Source organism: Pristis pectinata, chromosome 41 (assembly GCF_009764475.1).
Source record: "Pristis pectinata isolate sPriPec2 chromosome 41, sPriPec2.1.pri, whole genome shotgun sequence".
NCBI lineage: Eukaryota > Metazoa > Chordata > Chondrichthyes > Rhinopristiformes > Pristidae > Pristis > Pristis pectinata.
In genome coordinates this window covers 316153-323471 of record NC_067444.1, presented here as the reverse complement: position 1 = coordinate 323471, position 7319 = coordinate 316153, and positions in this window count along the sequence as shown.

The window sequence follows — 7319 nt, the reverse complement described above, 5'->3', positions numbered from 1 at the left end:
TCTCTTGCTCAGCAAGCTGCTCTCGTTACTCACTGCATTTGAGCATATCACAAAAGTTGACCAAGATTATTTTTTGAACAGTTCCTGTGTCCCTCCACCAGTACCGCGCTTCCCCTGGAGATGTTAACTCTCTCTCTCCTCAGCCCCTTCCCAGTTCCCTTTTCCTTTGTGAACTCCGGGTATTAACACCAGATCCGAACCCACTGTCAGGACATTTATACCTCACATAAAATTGTACAAACCCGTGTCCTTCTCCAATGCAGCGGTCACTGCGTCCCCTTCCCCATCTGCACTCTCAGCCATGCTGGTGACAGGTGTTCCCAGATTCTGGTGCTCTTTAAGAAGCAGAACGTTAACAGGAGTGTTGGCCAATAATTAGGATGGAAAGGAAAAGATTATATTCAGAAAGGACACACATACTGTCTGGTCCAATGGACCAGATCCTCCCTTGTTCACAGAATTTAATTTAGGACCCACCCCTCCGGGTCGCTCACTGTCCAGTCCCCCGGGGCCCATCCTTCCCCCGGTCGCACACTGTGCCGTCCCGCCCCCACACCCAACACCCATGCAGGCACACCCCATCCGCCCCAACCAAACACCCAAGACCTGCCAGCCTCACCCTCTGCACCCATGCAGACGACCACCACCGGCACCCACGCTGGGGTCTCCCCCACCCACCGGCACCCACGCAGGGGTCTACACCACCCCCGGGAACCCATGAAGTGGACTCCACCACCACCCCGGCACCCACGCAGGTGTCTTCCACCTCCTCCTTTTCACCCACGCTGGGATCTCCCACACACCTCCAAGCACCTCCAACCGGAATGGTTCTGAAAGTTCATTTCCGCAAGCCATAAGGTGAAACATGAGCAAGGGCTTCTTCAACAACCACCGTTGTCTGAAGATAAGATGTAGATGTAGAAAAACATAGAGAGAGTACATACGAAATCCAAACCCCACGGCACCCACGCGGTGGCCGGATGACCGAAGGGACGATGCAGCGGGCCCGGCCGTTCGTCCACTTCACTGGGACAACTCCAACCAACTCCACCCAACTAAGTCTGGGAGAACTTTAATGACGATCAGACAGTATTTTCCTCAGCAATAAGCTGTTTAAATTATTCAGTCACAACTGCCTATCAGAGGAAGGGATGTTTATGGTCCACATTGTCAGGGTGTTTAGTTTATTATGAGATATAAGATACAGCAGCGACTGCAGGTCTTCAGTGGACTAATTTACTAAATATAGACCTCTCTGTCAATTCCTGTTTACGTTAGTTGACTCATCACACAACACTGAATTCAGTAGTGAAATCCTGTTAGTTTCGTTCTTCGTCCAACCACATCAGTAAAACCATGTTTATCCAAACACTGACAAACGAGAACCTGGACTGAACAAAGCCGCCCCAGACCAGACCGTCCTGGAAATCCTCCCCAGGAACATTTGGGGATTTGTGACCCAGCCCGAGACAAACACCACACTCACTAGTCCACCAACAACACGGAACAACTGGGTACACAGTAGCTCTTCAGGGGGACTTTAAATCACTCCACACTGAATTCAGTGGTGAACCCGTGAAATTCCCTGCGTTGTCTACCTGAAATCAGTGAAAAAGTTGATTAAGATGTTTTTAAAACAAAGCGCTGCCCACGCACGCCTGACGTCACACATGTGCTCCCCGCACATATGTGACGTCACACAGGTCTCCCAGCACACATGTGACATCACTCACGGGCTCCCTGCACGCGCGCTATCCGCTCACGGACCTGACGTCACACACGCGCCGTCCGGCTCGCGCGGAGACGGTTTAACGGCAGAGAGCGCGCCCACCAACTGCCACCTGACCCTCCAACTGTCAACAGAGGAGGTTCGGGCAATCCCGTTCCCATTGGTGCGAGGGGACGTCAATCACTACTTTTAACCAATAGCGATGGCGGCGTTACCCCAGCAGACCCCGCCTTCCGCTCTCTCCACAAACTCTCGGTCAAACCTGAACAAACCTCAGAGCAAATGTGCCGCTTTTTTTTATTTATTCCCAATTCCCTCTGGGTGAAGTTGGAGCCGTTTGTGAGCCGGTTTCCCCACCGACGGGTGAAGCGGCTTCCTCAGGCCGGAGCCGGTGAGTTGAGCTGCCTGTGATGCTGCTGCAGGGTTGCCATTGGACCTGTCCCTCCCTGTACTTGTGCACCTGGCAATGAACCCGAGCGGACCTGACACAACCCGGGGAGGGTGGAGCGGGAATGATCATGTCCAGATGGTTCAGGGTGATGTGGGAAAAGTGGGTGAGTGGGAACAACAGGTCAGCTGGAGTCCAGTGTGGACAATGTGAGGTCCCCACTTCTGTGGAAGGGACAGAAATGCTGAGTGTGTTGAAATGGTGAGGGAGTGAGGTGCAGTGGGCAGTGAGGGAGGCCACATGGAAGTTGTATTTACTGCAGGAGTTACTGGGTATAAGGGTGAAAATAACCTCGCACCTGTTATTTGGAGCTTTGTTGAGACTGCAGCTGGAATATTGTGGAACATCAAGGTCTGCTGGTTGATCATTAGTGATGCAGCACTTGCTGCAGAGAGCTGGCAGTGAAGGGTCACCGCACTGCTGACTGCAGCCATGGGTTTTTCACATGAAGAAAAATCAAACAGGCTGAGCATTGTCTAAAGTGTGCAGGACTAAGTGGTGACCTGACTGAAATGCGCAACATCATCAATGGGTTCAAACCCAAACTGCTGGGAGAGCTCAGCGTCTGTGGGGCAAAGGGGTCGCTGACCTTTCCGTGTGAGCTCTGGGAACGGTATTGAGGGGAAAGAGGAGAGGTTGGCCGTGCCCGGGGGTGGGGAATAGGCCAGAGGCTGTTAGGCGATCGGTGGATCCCAGATCTGTTCCCAGAGCGCCTGCCCCGACAGAGGCTTTTCCTGGATCTGCCAGTTCCACTTGTGCGATCCATGCAGCCATGCCATTCCCCACTGTCCGGGACCCTGTGTACATGTGAGGCCCATGGGTTTGGTGCTGCGGCAACAGGGTGACAGCCACCCGTTTAGCCGGCTGCTGCAACCGCCCTTTCCCTGTCTCTATCAATGGTGCCGAGGTCGAGAGGGCTGACAGCTTCAAGTTCCTAGGAGTGAACATCACCAGCAGCCTTTCCTCGTCAAATCACGAAGATGCCACGGCCAGGAAAGCTCACCAGCGCCTCTTACTACCTCAGGAGGCTAAAGAAATTCGGTTTGTACCCTTTGACTCTCACCAACCTTTATTGATGCACCACAGAAAGCATCCTATCTGGATGTATCACGGCTTGGTAAGGCAGCTGCTCTGCCCAGGACCGCAAGAAACTGCAGAGAGTTGTGGACACAGCCCAGTGCATCACGGACACCAGCCTGCCATCCTTGGACTCTGTCTTTACCTCTCGTTGCCTTGGTGCAGCAGCCAGCATAATCGAAGACCCCAGCCACCCGGAACAGTCTCTATTCTCTTCTCTCCCATCGGGTAGAAGATGCAGGAGCTTGAGGGCACGTACCACCAGACTTGACAGCTTCTACTCCACTGTGATAAGACTATTGAACGGTTCCCTTATACGATGAGGTGGACTCTGACCTCACGATCTACCTTGTTGTGACCTTGCACCTTACGGCACTTCAGTTTCTTTATGTCTGTGACACTTTCTCTGTAGCTGTGACACTCTTATTGTTTTTACCTGTACTACATCAATGCACTCTCTACTAACCCAATGCAACTGCACTGTGTAATTAATTGACCTGTACGATCGGTATGCAAGACAAGTTTTTCACTGTACCTCGGTACAAGTGACAATAATAAACCAGTCCCAATTACCTCTGTTTACATGCAGAGTTACACAGCACGGAAACAGGCCCTTCGGCCCAACTTGCCCATGCTGACAAAGCTGTCTCCATGAGCTCTCATCATATTCGCCTGCATTTACCCCATATCCCTCTCAACCTTTCCTCTCCCTGTACCTGTCCAGTTTTCTTTTAACCGTGAATGTACCCACCTCTGCAACTTCCCCAGGCAGACGTTCCACATACCCACTCCCTCTGTGTGGAAAGCATGCGCTTCAGGTCCCTTTTAAATCTTTACCCTTTTACCTTAAACCTCTGCCCTCCAGTTGTCGACTCCCCAGCCTGGGGACAGAGACTGTGACCCTCCACCATATCTACGTCCCTCATGGGTTTATAAACCGTTATAAGGACACCTCTCAGTCTCGTTTTCTCCAGTAAGTTGGTAAATTGGTTTATTATTGTCACATGTACCGAGGTACAGTGAATAACGTTGTTTTGCAAGCCATCCATACAGGTTATTTCATCACATCTGGTTACCGAGGCAGTAATAAGGAAAACAATAACAGAATGCAGAATAAAGTGTTACAGTTTCAGAGAAAGTGCAGTGCAGGCAGACAATAAGGTACGTGGTAGAGTGTGAGGTCAAGTGTCCATCTGTTCGTACTAGAGGACCGTTCAATAGTCTTATAACAGCTGGGTAGAAGCTGTCTGTCCTCGGGCCTGGTGGTACATGCTTTTAGGCTTTTGGTCTGACGGGAGGAGGGAAAAGAGAAATACTGTGGTGGGAGAGGTCTGTGATTATGTTGGCTGCTTTACCGAGGCAGCGAGAAGTGCAGACAGAGTCCATGGAGGGGAGGCTGGTTTCCATGATGTGCTAGGCTGTGTGCACCACTCTTTGCAGTTTCTTGCGGTCACGGGCAGAGCCGCGATGTATCCGGATAGGATGCTCTCCATGGTGTATCTGTAAAGAGGACATGCCACATTTCTTCAGCCTTCTGAGGAAGTAAAGGAGCTGATGAGCTTTCTTGGCCATGGTTGGACAAAGACAAGCTATTGGTAATGTTCACTCCTCGGAACTTGAAGCTCTCATCCCTCTCGACCTCAGTGCCGTCAATGTAAACAGGAGAGTGTGAACATTCCCAGCCTCTTCTTACAACTCGAGCCCTTCAGTCCCGGCAACATCCCCGTGAATATTTCCTGCACCCTCTCCAGATTAATCACACCCTTCCTGTGTCTGGACGACCAGAACTGCACACAGCACTCCAAGTGCGGTCTCACCGACGTCTTGTGCAGCTGTCACATGATGTCAAAACTCTTGTTGTCAGTGTCTTAACTAATGAAGACCAGCGTGCCGTACGCCTTCTTCACTGCCCTACCTGTGGGTTTAACAGGGAACGATGTACCTGTACCCCTGGTTCTATCTGTCACACAACAAATGGCCTTGCCATTCACTGTGTGTGTCCGGCCCTGATTTACCTTTCTGACATGCATCACTTTGCCCTTGTCTGAGTTAAATTCCGTCTCTCACCACAGAGGCTGCCCGATCTCCTGAGTGGTTCCACAACCACCCGCACCCACTTTTATTTCAGTCCAGAACGTTCCCTCAGTTTGTCTCTCCACGGGCGCTGCTCGACCTGATGATGAATCCAGCAGTTTCTGTTTCCATTTCAGATTTTCAGCGTCTGCACTGACTGTTTCATTTGAATTTATGGGAGAGAGAGGGGGACCGGTGTAGAAACTGCTCCGACTGCATCCTCAGCAGGTTTGTCTGCGTGCTTATTGGGTCACAGGATGATTGGGAAACACTCTGATGCACGAACACAGTTAATGCCAGATTTAACACTCAGAACCCCAGTCAGTCACATTGCTAAGGCTCAGGTATTTTTGTCCCTAAACCACTTCCTATTTATGTAACCCCCTACGGTCCCTAGACCCACCCCTGTTTCTGTAAACCCTAGGCTCCTACGACCATTCCTCTCCCTGTGACCCCCTCCCCACAAACATCCCTCCCGATCTCTGTAAACACAACAAGCCACATAATCACCCTATCGCTATATTCCCCTACAGCCTCTGCATCCCTCTCTAACTCTGTAAACTTTCCATCTCCAGCACCCTCACTATTTCTGTAGCCCCACCCCTCCAACCCCATAAATCGCCCTATTGCCGTAACGCCCTCCAACCCCTATAACAGTCCCTATCTCTGTAACCCCCTCCCGCACGTACATGTTTCCCTCTCTCTGTGGCCAACACCAGACACTGCACCCCTCGCCGTCTCCATGATCCTCTCCAATCGCTACACTGCTCTTCGACTACGTGACAACCTCCGGGCTGAACAACTTTCCCCGTCTCCGTGTTCCCATTTGTCCCCTGCGCCCCTGCCGTGTCTGTAATCTCTTCTGGCCCCTACACCGCCTCCCGTGCCTGTAACCCCCTCGGGCGCTCAATTTCCCCTTTCTGTCTGAACGCCTCCGGCCCCTTCACCACCACCCCCCCCGTCTCTGTGACCACCCGTCCACCCCACCCGTCTTCGTCTCTGGACTCCCTCTGCCCTGACACCTCCATCCGTCTTTCTTCAGCTCTCCCCTCTCCCGGATGTCTCTGTTCCCTCTCGCCTTTCAACTGCTTCTCTCCTCTCTCTCTCTCTCTCTCTCTCTCTCCTGCTTCAGTCTCTCACGTCTCTCCCTCACTCCCGTTTCACACCTGCTGCCCATCTGCCCTCAGTCCTCACCTCTCACCCCTCATTGTCTCCTTTTCACTCGCCTCTCCCTCCGTCTGTCCATCGCTCACCCCCTCGGTTTCTCACATTATAACTCCCTCTTTCCTGCTTTCATCCCCTCCCCTCACTTCCTCCCCTTTCCCCTCCGCTTCCCGTCTCGCTCACAGCTCTGTCGCCCGCCTCTCTCCCACTTTCTCTCCATTATCTCCCCACTTCCCTCCCCATCTCTCTCCACTTCCCCTCAACTCTATTTCCCTCTCCCTTATCTCCTCTTTCTCTCCTTCCCTCTCTCCCTTCTTTCTATCCCCTCGTCCTCCACCTTTCGCTCTTTCCCACACGTTCTCTGTCTGACACTCTCACAATTCTCTCATCTTCCTCAATCATTCTCTCCCCTTAACCTTTCCAAACACCTACACCCCCTCTTCCTCACATCCAATCCCCCATCCCTCTATTCCCTTTACAGCCTCCTCTCTTCACAATCATATTTCCCCAACTCTTCCCTTCCCCAAACCCTATCTTTCCCCACACTTCTCCCCGTAATTCGCCACGTTATCTCCCATCACCCATCCACCCACTTTCCCCACCCTCTGTTCTTCCCCACCCACTTTCTCCTGTCCCCAACCACACTCCCCTTTCTCCAAATGCTCTCCATGTTTCCTCACACTTCTCAAACGAATTCCCCCATCCTTTCCCGACCTCTCCCTCCTCTTCACCACCCCGCTCTGCAAGATTCCCCATGACCACTTTTCCAAACCCTAACTGGCCGTTTCGCACCCCTCTCCAACTCCAGCTCAAACCTTTCTCCCATCT